The sequence below is a fragment of the Lepeophtheirus salmonis genome, chromosome 8, assembly GCF_016086655.4.
Source record: "Lepeophtheirus salmonis chromosome 8, UVic_Lsal_1.4, whole genome shotgun sequence".
Lineage (NCBI taxonomy): Eukaryota > Metazoa > Arthropoda > Copepoda > Siphonostomatoida > Caligidae > Lepeophtheirus > Lepeophtheirus salmonis.
Genome location: NC_052138.2, coordinates 4,636,886 through 4,656,295, shown reverse-complemented (window position 1 = coordinate 4,656,295; position 19,410 = coordinate 4,636,886).

Here is a 19,410-nt window from a genome sequence, read left to right as displayed (position 1 = left end):
ATTGCTTATCAGAATTTGGATGAGCATCTGAAAAATAATGTTCAATTTGCAATTCCGATTCTTATTTATTTATTTATTACTTTTCTAAGTTATGAAAAAAAAAAAATATCCCCACCCCGAAAAGGAATTTTTGCTTTTTACTAGAAAATATAATATTCAATTTTTTTTCAAAAATTTAAATATTTGAAATTTTATTTAATTTCTCATTTTTTTTTCAAAAATTTAAATATTTGAAATTTATTTAATTTCTCAATTTTTTTTCTAAAAAATATAATTTTTTCGACATTTTTTTCCAACAAATTAAATTTTCTGTGAATAATTATGTATTTTTGAAATTTACCTCCGAAAAATTTTATTTTTTAGAGAACAGCTGTGGATTTTGAAATTTTTACTAATTTTTACTAATATTTAATTTTTTTATTTTTGTAAAAAACTTTGGATTTAGGAAATTTTTCTACAGAAAATATAATTTTATGTAAATAGCTATAGATTTTTGAACTTTTTTCCAAAAAAATATAATTTTTCGACATTTTTTTCCAACAAATTAAATTTTCTGTGAATAATTATGTATTTTTGAAATTTACCTCCGAAAAATTTTATTTTTTAGAGAACAGCTGTGGATTTTGAAATTTTTACTAATATTTAATTTTTTTTATTTTTTGTAAAAAACTTTGGATTTAGGAAATTTTTCTACAGAAAATATAATTTTATGTAAATAGCTATAGATTTTTGAACTTTTTTTTCCAAAAAATTTAATTTTTTGTGAATATTTGTTGATTTTGAAAAAAATTTACTCATCAAATTGTATATTTGAAATTTTTTTTCAAAAAATGTAATATTTGAAATTTAAAATATAATTTTTAAATTTAAAAAAAAATCTAAAACCAAGCACCCCCCCCCTAAAATATAATCCTTATTGCAAAATCGTATTTTTAACTATCACATCGGAATTGGCATTATTATTTTTTTTTTTGGAATTGTCCGATCACAATTAAATCCCATTTCCTTTATTCATTCTTCCTTTTTCTTTTTTTTAAATCCTACTTTTTTATTCCATGAAGGTAAATGATGCTATATCATCAACATTAAAATGAATATAACTTGAGCCATAAAGACAATATTCAATAAAATATAATTTGATAGTAATATCAAAAATCTTCAAATAGACACCTTGCCAAAATGATTGCAAATACTGTTCGTATTAAATAAAGCAGGCTCCTTCATTCCAAATCCATATATTTAATATTTTGTTACCTACCTATGTTGTTAAAATCCGCCTGGCAACTCTACAAGCAAAAATCGATTGCTCAATGTGAAATGATTTTGATCCAAGATGTATTATATTTAATCAAGCACAAAACCTTCCAAGAAATATATACATAATGTAGGTCAAATCTCTCTACAAAGAAAGAAAATACCTTTGTTTAGATTGAGCTTTTTCACATGACGTCTGCATTATTGATAAAAACAATTTTGGGGCCCAATTTTTCAGGGTTTGCCTTCTCCAAATGAAGGAATTTTTGGATTTTTAATATAATATTTGAATTTTTTTTCAAAAATTTTATGTTGGAAATTTAATTTTCAAAATGAAACATTTTGAATTTTTTTTCAAAAATTGTAACTTTTCGTGAATTCCTGTGAATTTATGAAATTTTTCCAGAGTTTTTTTTTTTCTGAATAGCTGTGGATTTTTGTAATTTTGTTCCAATTTATTTTTATTTTTTGTTAATACTGTGAATTTTTGATTTTTTTAATATTAAGTATAATATTTGCTTGTTTTTTTCGAAAAAGTTTAATGTTTCAAAATTAATTTTAGAAATTTTTTACAAAAAATTTAATTGTTTGTGTATAAATGTGTATTTTTATTTTTTTTAAGAAATTCAATATTTAAAATTAAATTTCAATAAATTAAATGTTAGAAATTTAACTTTTGAATTTTTTTCCAAAATTATAAGTTTGAAGAGCTGTGGAATATTGATTTTTTTTCCAAAATTATAACTTTGAAGAGCTGTGGAATATTGAATTTTTTTTCAAGAAAATTAACTTTTGTTATAATAGTTAAGGAATTTGAAATTCAACAAGGCGAAAAAGAGAATTCATAGCAAATATCCTCCTTGCGAAAGAAACATATTTATCTTCCTCCTCCGTTTTTGCTGCCTAGCAATAGTTTTTGTTTTCTTTAAGCTCTATCTACTATTAAAAATAAGAAGTGACACTTATGATAATTTAATATGTTCAATTAATCTGTTCAATAAAGACAAATAGTGACATTGTATAAGTAATATTTTGAAGTACCTAGGGGCCATAATCATTCTATTGAAGGATTGGATATTACGCAGGATACTAATTCATTTGGAGGTAAAGTAATGTTAAAGTTGTTTTGCATGTATTAACCGATCTTCACTTTAAGCATGTTAGGAGTAGGTTAGTTTATTGAGATGGGGTTGAACAGGGTTTGATTTACAAAGGTTTTTATAATAAACTTTTTTTTGTTATAAAAAAAAAATGCATCAACAAAAAATTATGAATCATAAATTTGGTTTAGCTACATACTGAAAGGATGGTTACGTAGCTATCTGTTGATTGTTTATTGTTACTGATTATTTGACATCTTTGCAATTTGTTGAGTTGTCTTCCAAGCATGCGTAACTGATGGAGTGTTGCCGTACACAATACCTGTTTAGGAGTGATTCTGACGAATATAACCATTTTTTTAATCAAACCCAGGAGGCTACCCAATTTTTTTTTTTTCCGTTCTTGGGTTTTTTAATTATTGTTCTGGAATAAATTAGGTACTTTAACATTTGATTAAAATATACAAACATAATTTATGAATGCCATTATTTATTTGAATGTTTAAATTATTTGACCACCACCATTTTCTGTCCAAATGCGTCCGTGGAACGGGCTGGCGCATACAAGTAGTTGTACATATATACATCGATCTATTTCTTGAAAAAACAAAGGGACTCAAATTATCTCTTCCATCTATTAAATAGTCCTACGTAGATTAAAAAAGTTAAAAAAAACAAAAACAAGAAAACATTAACAGATACGCTTTGTGACCATATACCTTCATAAATACATATAACAATATATATATAATGAACACAAAATACCGTAATTAAGAAGTAAGTATAATATGGAAAATTATGAACGTGCTACGTTTTTTAAATGAGAGATCTAATTCGATGGACAAAAACGCTTTATTATTTCATAATAGTATGGACGCAACAACTATATAGTTTATATAACTTAATTTGAAAGGGTAATATAGTTTATCCCTTTCAATTTAGTGTAATAAAAAAAAAAAAAAAACTAAAGAGACTGTGAAAAAAATTCAAACGATTTTATAAACTGAAAAAAAGTGAGTCACTTTGTACTTAGGCCTACTCCTTGTAATAGAAAATAGGACAAATTCTCATTATCCCGAATTTGGGAAGGTTAGAATATTTAGACACAAGTATTTTAGTAAATTTCGGGTCAAATCTGAAACCAATAAGACAATTACTTGTTTTGAATTTTATTGGCATGTTACCCAAGTTTGGACCTAAATAAAATAGGATTCGGATTAAAGCTACTTTTTAGCTGATTACAGGCCTTGAAACAATGAATTACTCATTTTTTGTACCAGTGAATTTTTTCCAAACCCTTTGTCATTATTATTTAATTCTTGTAGACAGAACATCTAAATATAAAGTAGTAACTAGTGCGGCTGCTCATGAAAGATGGAAAGTAACAAAGAGTCTTTGCTTGGGAGTATTAATGAGTGATGTTAATCGGTTGAATTTTTTTTGGCTCTCCCGTTCTTTTGGAGTACGCAAACTGAATAGTGTCTTTTCTTTTCTTCAGCTGTTATCATTATTATTTAATTTCCGAGGAGTACACTTCCTTTTCTACTACATAAATGCTATCATAAATGTTGCTCCAATCACCAATCAAGATAAATAGAGATACTACATTCGAAATAAAAACAATTATATAATTAAAACAAGGATTAAATATTAAGCAATACTATAAACCTTTATATCCGAAAAATTCCTTGGATCTTATTTAGGATCCGTAAAAGTTTGAGTACCCAAAGCCTCTTTGGATCCTGTATCTTGGATAATTAAAGTTTATCTTCACCATACTCTTGTACTTTCTATAAGGATCGATCCAAGACAAATCCTATCTCTATTCTTAAATAGGTCAGGGAGATCCAGGGGAGTTGCTACAGTCAGAGACATAGCGACAGGGGGGGGTGACCCCCTCCCCATGTACTATCTTAACCAAAAAAATCGAATGCCACTTGGAATGATTGATTATTTAGGTTCAGATTGGAAAAGTTCAAATAAAGCCCCTTTGAATTTTTACTTTTACATTCGTCATGACGTCATGACAGCTAAGCTACTCTCCTCCAAAGCATTCTTCAAATGGTCAACAGAAAGAATAGTAGAGTTATCTGGAAATTAAAGTAAGAATAGACAGCGCTCTTTTTTGAGCAAAAGATGTCCTAGTATATTTTTAAAACGTGGTCTTGATGGTTGTGCTCAAGAGATTTGGATTAACTTATATTTAATTATGGAACTCAAGTGCTATGCCACGGTCTCCAAACAAGGCTACAGTAACAGTAAAAGGACTCTAATGTGAGTTTTTATCCATTTCCACTGAAGGATTCTAAAATTATAGGCAAATGGCAATATCTATGTGGACAGAAGCTCCAGAACTCACTTGACAATTACTCATCAATACGACTAATGAAAAAGTGTTTTCCTCGTGATCGATGCAGTGCACAACTTTAAAAATATGTAATATTATTTCCAGAGAAAGGATTATCTTGTTTGTCCCAACATATACCTTTCAAGATTCAACGATTGAGAAAATCAAAGTCACACCATTGGTGCACTAAAATTTTATTCTGATGCTAAACCTGAGCTCAATGTTAATTGAATTTGTGATAAATCATTGGAATATCCTTAGTATACAGACGACACACTTTGAACAGAACAGGAAGGATACACTTAGTAATCCTATTTCAAAGTTAAATATAAAAGCCATGGGATTCCTAAGATAATTTACAGTATTTTTAGAAGAATGGGAAAAAGTGGTGGATCAAGAGGTCTAACAGAAGAAACATTCGTTGCAACAAATCACGCATTACAAGCAGTTAATATGTGATATTAATATTGATATTTACATCTGTCAGAATACTTCCTGGAAACGGGGGAATTGGAATATTTTCTAAAAGCAATGTTTCAATCAAATCCAATTATTTCATAAGTGTGCTACAAATCATTGACCCGAAAAAGAATACGGGTCTTATTACTAATATTGATATTGAAACTGGATTTGACTCAAATTAAGAAACTCATTGATGACGACAACATCTCTAGTATTCCTTGGTCAGGATAAAAACATTCCTTTTCGGTTTCTTTTTTAAACATGCCCAAAATGCTACCAATAAGCATCACTGCTTATAACTCTCAATTAAATCCTCATTATTACTCTCTGTTTTTCATGGGCAGTGATGAAAATCCTGTGCATTTTTGTAGCTGGCCTGTTTTTTCGGAATTGGGGATCAACATCTAGCAAATGTCCCTGTTTATATCATTTTCTCCTTCCCCCCTTGTCCCAGCTAATTTCAGCTGATCTAATGAAACTTGATGAACATTATTCTTTCGCTCCTCCAAAACATTCTTTAAATTGTCATGGTTACCATGTGGATTTTTTTTTTTAACATTCCCATTCTACGCTAGATTTTCATCATTATTCATATGCAATCGCACTAGTTATTACTTTATACTCTGATGTACTCTCTTCAAGAATCAAATTCTTCCTAACAATCGAATACATATTCGATAATAATTGGTTGATATTGTTCACAGGTTGAGAAAAGCTAACTCAAATTCAATCAATCAAAATTTAGAACACTGTTTGTTTGTCTGGTAAGTCTGTTAGCAATATTCAGAGGTGGAGACTGGGACTCAAGACGTACGAAACCCTGTTCAGATTCCCAACTAGAAAATACCGCTCCCATATTATAGGACATATTTTATACACCTTTGACAATGTACATACATAAAATCGTATCGTCATTGAAGAACTTAACTTCCTCATATATTTTTGAGTCACAAAATATATATGTATTACCTATTTAAATAAGAAAATTCAAGGCCTATAGTCCTTAGGCATTGTAAATAATCCCCGTTCTCAATTTACATTAAAATCCCAAATACATAGGAGAGTCTCTCTCCGATACATTCAAATCCAAAATATACTCAATATATTATGTTTGTTGAAATGAAGATCCGGGTGGTTCCGTATCAAAAGCGCACCACCGATTCGATACAGAACCTAAATATGATACGGATCCATCTGAAAATAATGGTAGAGTATGGACTAAAGTGAACTTAAGTCCATATCAAATCTATAAATATTGTATTTTATCTATTAAATTGTGCTCTTTAGATCTTTATTAGTTTCATATCTCAAAGTTTCAGAATAAGACTTTGGATTCTTGTAGTGTTGAGAGCTCCTTCATGGAATGAGGTTAAAGAATGGTCTCTTTTACCTTCTTTAAAGAGAACGAAAGGAAGGTTTTTTTTTACAAACTTGGAAGAAAAGTGTCCGATATTAGTACAAACTAACACTTCTAATACTTTTACATCGGATTAGAGAAAAATACTACGGAAGGGGAGATATACGCCATACGGCATCACTATCTGAAAAATGATACGGAGGTCCAGAACCAAAACCACAAACTCTTATGGCGGAGCATTGTCTTCCAAGATTGGGGCTTTGCCGTGGTTCCAACAGAATACTATAAGCCGCCTTGGCGGCATTTGCTTTTTTCCAAGCACACTGGTCGTCATTCTAAGAAGAAAGAAAAAAAAAAAAAAGAAAGGAAAAGAAGGGCAGAGTGAGAGCGACTTGCTTTTTGACCGGCACACTGGACGACACAATCAACAATCGAAAGAGGACCACAGTAGATAAAATGGGTTCGTCCATAATGGTGACAAGATAGAGAGAATGATAAATGAACACCTGTCCTTGTTTCAAGGTATCTGACAACTCTGTTATTGAACAATTGCAGGGGGGTCCACAGGGTGTGTGCTGGAATGACTGTAGCCTCTTCCAAATGGAGGAATTTTTGCTTTTTTCTAGAAATTTTGTTGTTCAGCATAAAAAAAATTTACACAAAAAAGGGGTAATTTTTTTTTTTGGAAATATTTATTTCCTTAAAAATAGGTCATTTAGGCAAATTATGCACCAAAGCAAAAAATTTAACTTTTAGTAAACAACTGGATTTTTGGAATTTTTTTCCAAAAAAATTCCAAAATCAAGCCTCCCCTAAAGAAAAAAAAATCCTACTGACACCCCTGAACTGCTTAATGATTATAAAGAGCAAGTCCCCTTACAAAGTACGAATTTTCCCTCCAATTTTATTTCATTTCTTAATCTCTCCTTTTTTTTCTTCTTTATGTTTGCAACCATGAAAACAAAAAGCTAGAGTTGACTATGATGTATACAACTCGCTGGCTGCTAATTGAAACAGTGTACCGGCACAATTGATAAAATCCCATACCGTACCGGATGCTGAGCTGAAGTTAACACTATTTGCCGGAATTCCTTAATAGAGGAACAGAATAAATAAAAATGTTACTCTTCCCAGCTTTGTTGAAATGTGTATCGATGAATGATTTGGTCACATGATAATCCTTTTTTTTTGTACAAACATTAAAAGTCAATATTTCAATAAACTACTATTTCATAATTTCCCTTTCAATAAATCAGGAAATAACATTCATAGACAGAGAGCCCTTCTACGGAATTTAGAAAATGCATTGATCAGGATATGAACCAATCGATCAATCAAGTCATTTATTAGGAAATCCATTCCATTTCAAACATCATATACATTGTACATAGCTTCTCCTTTCAGCGTTGATTTACAGCATACAAAGACACTCCTAAATTGATATAATTAATCAATTTCCCCTTTAAATAGATCTGAGTATACAAAGAATTATTTTATTTTACATGCCATAGTTTTTGAAAGAGTTATAGCCTATGAAAAATACAAGTAAGATCCACAACTAGTCGAAACAAACAAAGATGCTGTATATTGTCCTATCCCCGGGGTTTCAATTTATTTTCATCAGTTGACCCTTGTATGATTTAAAGCAGGTGAGCAAAGATGCTAATCTTTAGTTTTTTTAGGTAAGTTAAAAAAAGAAACCGAAAATGAACATGGTTACCTTGAAAATTTGAAGAATGTATTGAGGGGGAGAAGCTTAGTTCGTCATAACGTTTTTGCAACAATTACCCCTATATATTTAGGGATTACACACCCTAAACCCCGTTCCTGTGAATCCAAATATCCCTGTGTCATATATTTATGTAGAGGGTTGATCTTATCTAGTGTTACACATTATATTATTTTCAATTTTTCAAGAGTAAAATTTAAACAAGAGGTTCTGTGAGGACATTTTTTTACCAACATCATCTGAAAATAGTACTTGGCACAACTTTTATGCATATAATTGTCTCAATACGAGGCCTAAATCACTTGTAGGGTTTGACTATGTAGTCAAACTCCAGCTTGGTTCACTCCTTGTTGGAAGGCTAAAGAGACTATACACTTATGTGAGGAGTAGTACACACCCTTTCCTCCTCCAGACTTGTCCATATAGAGTAGTCCAAGGTGTTCGTCTTGAGTGAAAAAAAGTAGTTTTGTCTCTAGTTTTTTTTGGCCCGAGGTAAGACTTTCTTTTCCAGAAGTTCGATTTAATCATCTGCATTGAGTGGGAAGGTCAGACTTGGCCCATGCTGGCCACAACACCCAAGACCACGGTGGCGGGAAATAAGTCCCTGGCACGATAAACAGTGGTACAGGTGCATCCGAACTCCTTGGAAATGTCCATGAGGGACATGCCGCGTGAGAGAAGCTTCAAAATTTCATTTCTTTGTTGCTCTCTTTTACTCGTTCTCGTCTGTTTTATTTATAATTGAGTCGAAGCTTGACGTAAGGAATCTTGAGTCACAAAACCTTACTTTAATCCAATCTTTAATAAAAATCGTCAAATAAATTTCCGATTTATTGAAATTTGAATTAAGTGTATCACTAGATAAGATCAACCCTGTATATATTCATGACCAATGACAATCATCGGTAGCATTTTTTAGCTCGCCCGTTTTTTTATGGCAAAATTTGAAGTGTATTTTTTCTCTTCCGAAGCTGTTATCCTTTATATATTTCATTTGTGAGGAGTAAAATTCTGTTTCTACACCATACAAGTTATAATTAATATAAACAAAACCTGATTGAATATTTTTGTGGGCACATAAAATACCCAAAGTAAACCTGAGGATTTGTTGCGAAAGTTATGATTGTAAGTTTCTCTTGGACTCAGAGTAGAATTGAGGATCGACATTGGAGTAATTATGGCCTAGTTCCTTGTTTATTTCCTTTTTTACCTTCGTCATAGATGCCTGTAGTTCATCTAATGCAACGTAATTCCGTTGAAGCTGCTCTCCTTCAAAGCTTCATTCAAATTGTCAGGGTTACACTTGTAGGAAGGTAGGAATATTTCGTTTAATCTATGAATTTATTTGAAGATATAAAGTTTATCTACACTGATATGGAGCCTGCAAAATGGAAGAAGGAATGCATAAAATAAATTAATATTATTTTGATCTCTTGTCACGAAAATCAAATGTTTTGCAGTAGTTATACAGGTATCCAAAAAGAATAATGGAATTTGAGTGCCTTTCTGTGTGAACTAGGAGGACACAATATGACAGGGAATAAATCAAAAAGGACTCCTCTTAAGCATCGTGTTTTTAAATGAGTAGGCTCGTATTCATAGCGTTGCTTGAAAAAATAATAACGTGGGTGGTAAAAAGGCGGCCATAATAATTAAGTGGGCCCCTATTCAATGTTGTCATTCATAAATCCTTCAAGTACATATATATAATATATTATTCTATGGACACTACCACCTCGAATATTTTTTGACGTCATTCATAAGTTTTGCATTTACATCCTTCCTATACCGAATGGTCTATTAAAGTCTGAACACTTTGAATTTTAAACTTCAACAAGATTTAATTTATTAATTAAAAATAAAATTTCAACAAAACTAATGCTATATATGTCTGAACTCTTTTAATCATTAATGTAACCCCCCTTAGCGGCAATGATGGCTTCCAGGTGACAGGAGAAGGCATGGCACCCGTTGCGGATATAGTTATCTGTCATAGTGTCCTAGTGTTAGCTGAGAATAGATTTCATTTCAGGGCCTCGGTGGTTGGATGATGGACTTGCTAGCATTCCTCTCGATAAGCACCCAAAAGGATTAGTCAACGGGGTTAGCAACAGGGCTGAAGGAAGGGTTGGAAATACTCAAATTCAAATTCTTTCATTGCTGCTGTCAAAGTGGCCTTTCCACCTTCACAAGGCTCTTTCCAACTCTTTCCTCTCTGGTCAGTCTGCTGTGAAACCCTGAGATATCTTGCTTGGGCTTTTATAGACTTGTGGAGATTAGCCTTGGCTGTTTTCTTTAACTCCTCCGAGTCCAGTTTAGCCTGTTTAACAGAGTCCTTCTTCCTCTTCAACGTTTCAGACTTGCTGACGGCGTAGGCGGTCTTCCTGGAGACACCCAACTGCTTGAAGTGCACGAATGGAAATTCATCGATCACGTTCAAGTGTCATTTTCTCGATTTGTACGTAAGCTAGAGAGCTCAGATTTTTTTTGTTTTGTAACTATTTGGTTATGCGTTATTATAACAAAACTTGAATTAATTTAAATCACTCAAACCTTCATTAATTATTGAATTAGTAAATGTTCAGATTTGAGTGTACCACCTGATATAAGTAGGGATTAAAATCGTGTGTATTTATGCATTTAAAAAAAATCAACATGACAACCTTATCAAATTGAGAATTGTTTTGGAGGAGATTAGCTTAGCTGTTATGACGTTACATTAGATCAGCTACAATCAGCTGTGAGAAGGGAGGAGTAGGAGAAGGAATTAAATAATGGAAAGGGTTACTCCAATGTCGATCCATGTATTCTACTATAAATCCAAACAGAACTTATAATTTTAACTCCTCGGCATTACTTTCCATCACTCTTGAGTAGTGATAAAAATCGGGTGTACTTTGGGCATTTAAAATTTTTTTTTAAATCATAACCATGACAATTTGAAGAATCTTTTAGAGGAGAGAAGCTTAGCAGTCATTGAGTTTCATTACATCAGCTAAAATCAACTGTGACAAGGGTGGAGGGGGAGAAGGAATGTACAATCAGGTTCTCAATATAACTGAATGTAGTAGGATTGGGAGTTGAATATTAATGACAACAGTTGAGGAAAAGAAAAAAAAATCAACATTCAAATTACTAATTCCAAAATACACATAATTTGAATCACTAGTTATTAGTATAACTCCTTGATGGACTCCAGGTAATTCGAGTCTATATGTTCTGTTTGTATACGGAGTGGGATTTGCGTTTTTTTCCTTTCTCTCACGGCAAGTTGCAACTGATTTAATAAAACGTCATGACACGTTTACGACTGATGTTTGACTTCCACCACGCATTTAATATTGACGTCATAGTAGAAGAGGGGTTGCGTGTTTTGCCAAAATCTGTTTTTCTTGCCCAACAGTCGGTGCGGTAGATTAAATTGAAAATTTTATTTATAGTGACGTCATATACTATAAATGGTTACTTGTTTTGTCAAAATCTGCCTGTCTTGCCCAGCAGTCAGATTGAAAATTCTAGCAAGCCCGATTACATGATGGTCTAACCTTGTATTTCTATTAACCTTGATCACTACAAATTTATGTAGGACTAGATATAGTAATACTTTGAGATAAAAGTCCCCCGACATGCGTTTTTTTTTATATACAATCTGGTCGAGAGTTGGCAACGGGACGCTAGAGCCGCTACAAGCCGCAATGGAATTTATGTTTTTGCAACTGTACGTTTGTTTGTCACACGGAATACGGGAAAAGTTAGAGATTTATATATGTGAAATTTAATTTGAATAAATTTTTTTCCAAAAAATTTAACTTTTTGAGAATAGCTATGGATTTTTGAAAAAAAAAATATTTTAAATGTTTCTTTTATATATAATTATTTACATTTTTCCCAAAAAAATCCCGGAAACAAAATCTCCTCCCCCCTTCTAATATAAATCTGCGGACGCCCCTGATTATGTGATCAATTGCTTTGATTTACAAGCTCTGTCCAGTCGAAATAAACTCGTATATAAACTAGGTTTGTGACAAAGGGAATAGATACTTGGATTTCAATTTTTTTAGACGTGAAGAAATGTTACTTAGAATGTTATAAATCCTTAGCTTATCCTATCCGGAGCCAAGAAAGTCCTTATGTCTTTGTTTTGTTATTAATATTTATTATTAGTTGTTAACCTTAATTTATAAACATTCCCTGGTATACCAGAGAGTAAATGGAGCGTTTTCCTCCCTACCTTTTGTCATCATGAGTCACGTACGTCAGTTCTACCTTTCATTTGAATGCAATGAAAGAACATACAAAAAAAAACACTAACAAACAAAATGAAAACTTGGCAAGAAGTTATTGAGCATGTCCTTAAACTATAATCGTTCATGTGAATAGAAAAGAAAGAAAGAGAGAAATTGCATTTGATGATTCATCATCAACAAATACCTACTCAAATATACAGGTTGAGGATTAAAAATTATAAGTCAGGAACAAGTTTAGACCTTAATATCTTGGCAAGATGTCCTACGAATACGAACGAAACTGAACCATTATTGAATACCTCCGTGCAAGGTGTACGCACAAGCTAATTATTAGTATTGAAACTCTGTCCAGGACTCAAATTTTTTCGGTTTGGTCTTAACTCTTAAGTGATTTTTTTCGAGATATACTACAATATCAGACAGTATATTAAAATTTAATCGTTTTCAAATTGTGAACCGTTTCTTTTGGGCCTCAATCTATGGACTGATTGCCTCCCCCGTCAAGAGTGATGAGTTGTATAAATATGATTTATGCAATTCATTTAATTTCATACACCGTGATTGTACGTCCATGTACATCATTTTGAAAGCCAACTGACATCATCAATTATAATTCATCTATGGAATCGGTCTAAACCGAATTGTATACTGGTTCAGAGTGAATTTTTCTCAGTAACTGGTCCAGATCGAATTTCTTTAATGTACCAAATTAATTCGCTTCACTAAAAATCATAAAGGTCTTAAACCGGTCTAGGATTTTCAGACCCAAACCCAACCCTAGTAATTATGCTATAGAGCTTAAATTGATGTTAGCAGATTCGGTGTCATGCTAAAATTTTAAATGAGTTTAGGTTGTCCAAATCGGGTACTTGGAACCAGATTTATTATGAAAAACATAACAAAAAAAACAAAACATTTAATTACCTTTATGTTTTTGGCAAAGGAAATGTGGCCTCCTAGTTTCCCAGATCTGAACCTAGTTTCCCAGATCTGAACCTCTCCGACTACACTGTGTGGAGCGTCGTCGAGAAAGAGTCCAATAAACGTGCACATAACACTGTTGACTCTTTGCAGGCTTCCATTCTCACGGCAGTTTTCGGGTTCAGAGCCTGGTTGAAGGCTGTAGTTAAATCTGGAGGTATTTGATTTGAGGGATAGACTTTACTATTGAGAAAAAAAGTGTAATATGCATTATCGTGCAGAAGTTTAAAGACGATTATACAACAAATTAAACAAATGTATAATTAATTAATTGATTTTTAATGTATAATTTTGAAGACATTTAATATCCAAAATAATTTTATTAAGATTATTTATAAGAATGATAGTCTGGATAATTCATCTTGAAATGGACCACCGTAGGAAGCAATAACGGCGTCCAGGCCGGCCGGAGTTCGGTGCAGGTACCTTTGACGTAGGTTTCTCGAATGGCAGACCCCTCCTCATTAGTGTTGTGTCATTCCAGTCTTAGGCCCCCTCTTTAAAACCATCAGTCCTTCAGACTGTCAGTACTAGAACTGATAAAAAAAAACAACAACAACAATAAAGTTGAGTTACGTCATCAAAGAACGAACTTTACAAGTTTAAGTCATAGGGATTCAACAAAAATTATATTTTTTCGAAAAAAGTTTGAAAAATTAAATTAAATTTTAAATATTAATTTTTGAAATTTTTTCTAGTAAAAACCCAAAATCCCTTTTATGCCCCCCCCAATTAATGAATTTTGGCTACCGCCTCTCCAGCCCCCCACCGCGAAAGTCCCTGTCTTCAGGCCTAAATACGGACCGATACAACACTATTTCTCATTAACAGAGTTCTTTATGAACTCAACATTTGGGTGTCTGATTCTGCAGGCCTAGGACTCTACTCGCCACATGGTATTATTTTCCAAGAGATTCAGATCTAGTGTTTGGGGAGTTCACGAAAGTGAACTAGAACTGAACTGATGGTTCATTTTTTCCCCATATCTACTGTCAGTAGTTGTACTTTTTGGGATCGTAGAGAGATACCACAAACTTTTTTGATGTGCCTTGATACGGGGGACCTTAAGTGACTAAAGTCCATGGCCTAGGGTTAAAAATATACTTTTTTAAGATGTTGTTTGAAGGACAAAGAGTAACTCTGAGGATTTGTTGGGTAGTCGTAAGTGTAAGTCCATGTTGCACTCGGATTAGAATTAACATAAAATTTAACATACCTACGGATAATTTTGGCAGTAGGTCTCTAGGACTGAGGGTACCACAAAGGAGTTAAAAATAACTTAAAAGAGTCTTGCAACGGAGGGGTTATGTTTCTCTCATTGCTGGTGTCCCTCGCCCTCACATGGATCATTCCACCCACATTTTTGATAGCTCTCTGGACATTCTGGTGTGAAACCTCGAGTTCTATTGCATGGTCCACCAGGGAGTTCAGGGGATTGTCTGTTGTTTTCTTTAACTCATCCAGGTTCAGTTTGGCCTTTTTAACCGAGCCCTTCTTCCTCTTCAACGTTTCCGACTTGCTGACGGCGTAGGTGGTCTTCCTGGAGACACACAATGGCTTGAAGTGCGCGAATGGAGATTCATCGATCACGTTCAATTGCCATTGTCTCGACTTGTACGAAAGCTAAAGAGCTCAGGGACTGTTTTTGTTTGTTAACTAATTGTTTATGCTTTAATACATCAGAATATGAATTAATTTATATAACTCAACCCTCATTAACTATTGAATGAGTAAGTGTTCAGATTTCAATGCACCACCTAGTATGCTGAGTTATTAAGTTTTAAAAATTGTCTCAAAACTTTTCCACAACCCCGTATTTATGATTATCTAATAATAAATTTTACCGTCATGAATTTATGCAAAAAGGATTGAATTCCAGGGGAACAACAAAGGTTAATAATATATTATCATCCCCATGTACAGAGAAGAGAGAAGCCAAGAAGGAGAAGAAGAAGAGAATTGCAACAATCCCTTCTTCTCTTCTTTCAGACTATATTGAACCTTAGGCGTAATTCAAGAAGAGGATCGATTCTTCTCTTTGTGTTATTCATAATAACTATAACATAATATCTCACTTTCTTTTATGAGGATTAAAAGAGCTAACAAGTGTGTAAAGTATCCTCTTCAACACGTCTTTATTATAACCTGGATTCACAAGCAATGTATGTCATGTGTCATCACAAAAACAATCTGGAACAAAAATCAAGAATAGAAGAAAATCCCAATGTATTTGTTTACTTTATATAGGAGCACGCTCGTGAAAACGTAACTTTTTTCGGTTAAAATCGTTCCCACATCTTTTAAAAGCTGTTTAATGTCTAGATTGTTCGATTTTAAAGATAAAAACAAAAAAAAACAAAAATTGTACATTTTTGAGTAAATTGATATTTATGTACAAGTTTGAGAAGAGTTTTTATTTTTTTTACAACTTTAATTTAAATTAGAGTTTCTAGTTAAAATGATTCTTAAAATGCGCCGTTTGTCTTTCATAAAACATAGCATTTCATGAATATATAAAAAAGTCCCCAAATTGTTTGCAAAAAGAGGTGATGTTCGTGTAAAAATTGACTGTTAATCACCCTATCTTAGGCTAAATGACTGGAATTATGAGTTAATGTACATAGTTCTGAGACGAAGTCTAATCCATGGCCGTACTCAAGCAGTAAAGCTCTTTTTAAATACCTAACTTAACAGCCGTGGTTTTACGGGCCGATAAAGTCAAGTCAACATAATAATTTCTGACGGCCAATGTTCTAGCAATTTATGACCCTAAGAGCTGGCCCCAACTCTCCTGATTGTAATCTTTTGGACTTTTACTCATAGGGAAAGTTGGAGAGGGAGGTTTCTAAAGTTCTTCACATTACTGTAGCCAGCCGGAAACATGAGAAAATAAAGAATGAATAGTCTAAGGTGAACCCGGCTGAGATGGAAAAGACCTTCAAAGCATTTTGCTACTACCTTTAGCCCGTAATCACAGCAGAGGGTGCCCATATTAAATAAATACATTAACGACATATTATGTATGGACAGCCTAACTTTTAGGTGACGAAAAAATAATCTAAACTTTTGCAAGAATGGAAAGGAGTACAACATTTAGACTTTATCACATAATTCTTTATGTATATATCTTTCTGTTTTTGTTGAGCTTCTTCCATTGCCTCCAACATGGGCCTAAAGGCGCCTCAGCATTTCTTGATTAAGCCCTCAGACATGGCTGGCCTGATGCTCGAAGGAGGCTTTGAGGTCATCCCAATTTCGGTAAGATGTCGTCGTACATTATAGGCCTTTTGCAAATCCTTCATATGGATCCTCATAGTCCAGTCACTGACATTGAGAGCCTTGGCATGCTGCTTCATCTACTTGTCCGGACTTCTAGTCACGTCTAGTACACATCCTCAATGCCCCACATTTTTCGTCTTTTACCGCTGCTAGGTGACCTCTCAGGGCTCTGACCTGAAGCTACTATACTTTTAATCTGGTAAACAAGACTCCAGGAGTACTCTAGGACCATCATGCTCTCCTCGACACTTACTCGGACGCAGAACATATCGATTGTTGATTTTTGAAAGTTTTTTAGCATTGTGTGTTAGCCGAAATGTTCAATAATGCACCCTATTTTTTTTTTTAATATTCACCCTAAAGTTATCTAGATTGATTTAAAGTCAAGTACACAATTTTACCTCGCACGCTGTATACTTTTTGTCAAACAATATGATACAACTCGACTTTGTAGTCTTTTAAGGTCACTAAATATCTGACGGATTTATAGGTACGACACTGTATATATACAAGTTTCAAAAAGAGGACATTTCTGTGGAAAAGAGGACAGTTAATTACTTTTTCTAAGGCAAAATGACTGCAATTCTGAGTACATATTATTCCAAGCACCAAGTCAAGTCCATTTCCGGACTCAAATACTACAGCTCTGTTAAATACCTCACTTAACAGCCGTGGGTTGACATATTTATATGTATTATTTATGTACGTCTTTAGACACAGAAAAAATCCCTTCAAAGCTAATTGTCCAATTAGACTATTCGTTAAATATATATAATCACATAACATATAGGAATGTATTTTGAAGGAAGTATAACGAGTGTATACGCAAAAGAGCCTCATCATCATTATTAATAATAATAATGGGTTGGTCCATGATTCTGAGAAACAAATGTTTAATAATATGTAAGCATACATATCATATTTATAAAACAAAAGTTGAATGGTCTGTTTGATTAATTGTCTGTGAAGGGCTCATTTTTAAGAACGAGCGTGTGTAGTTAATTAAAGCTCAGTGCGTCATACTAAAAAAGAAAATAAGTCACATTTATTAAATAATAAAGGAGTCTTTAGATAAGCTTTAGTAAGGAGCGTGTATAGCTAAAGCTCACTGTGTTATATTAACAAGGAAAAGAAAAGGGGAGTGCATATATTTATGCTTGTATATTTTAAACATTGTTTATCCTGAGTGTTTTGTTGTTGTAGTTGGCAAGTTCAACAATTTTATTCTTACTTTCTGCTATCATTATACTTTCATTCTTTAGGAGATTACATCTAAGTGTAAAGTGCAACCACGAGTGTTTATGCTCATGAAAAATATACATAGCAACCCCAAATCTTCACGCAAATGGACAGGGTTTATTACTCGTATACTATTTACTTTGAGATAGGAAATATATTCAGTCTTAAGTTAGATATCAAATGGTGTAGTTCCTTTATGGATATATTTTATATAACTCTGGGGTAGATTTACCAACGAGGGTGTGTAGTTAACAAACAGCCAGAGAGCACTTTAGATACTAAAGTAGGTCCTGGCTCATCACATCATATTAAAAAACATCTGAGGCTGTTATTATTATTCTTTAATTCTTGAGGAAAGAACATGTAAGTATTGAGTGAGTAGGCATGAGTGTGATCATGAAAAATGAAGAATAAAACCTAGGATTTCTTGTGGTGTTATTTTCTATAATAATATCTTAAAGAATGAATGTTAGTCCGGGTCTAATTACTCAGGGCAACCCTAGGGACTATCATTAGTAAATAAATTGTTGGGGGAGTAATCTTAAAAGTTTGTCTGCCTGTTTGATTTATTCTATGAGAAGAACTCATTTTTAACAATAAGCCTGTGTAGCTATAACTCAGCGTGTCATATTAAAAAAGAAAAGAAAAGGGGAGTATATATTTGTAAATCCTAAGCATTTTTTTGCGTAAAGTTTTGTTGTAGGCAAATTGAACAATGTTTTACTTATTCAATCTGTTATCATTATACTTTCGTTCTTGAGAAGAGACTAGCTACCGGGTAGTCCATTGAAATATGAACACTTATTAATTCAATAATTAATGAATGTTGAGCGATTGAAATAAATTCATATTTTGATATATTAAAACATAAGTAAATAGTTACAAAACAAAACAAACCTCAAGGTTAATAGAAATACAAGGTAACGCGTGTACAACTAATGTTTGATTTTCACCACGCTTTTAATATTGACGTCATAGTAGATGAGTATTTGCGTGTTTTTTCAAAATCTGTTTTTCTTGCCCTGCAGTAGGTACGATACATTAAATTGAAAATTTTAGTAATATTGACGTCATAGACTATAAATGGTTAGATGTTTTGTCAAAATCTGCCTGTGTTGCCCAGCACTCCGTACAATACCTCAGATTGAAAATTTTATCAAGCCCGATTACATGATGGTCTAATCTTGTATTTCTATTAACCTTGACAAACCTGAACTTTCTCGCTTAAGTACAAGTCGAGAAAAGGGCACTTGAACATGATCGACGCCGTCAGCATATCCAAAACGTTGGAGAAGAAGAAAGGTTCTATAAAAAAGTCCAAACTGGAGCCGGATGGGCTAACATCCCTACAGGATAGAGTGTTCCTCATCCCCAAATCATTTATCATTTGTTCTTACTATTGGGCCTATATTATC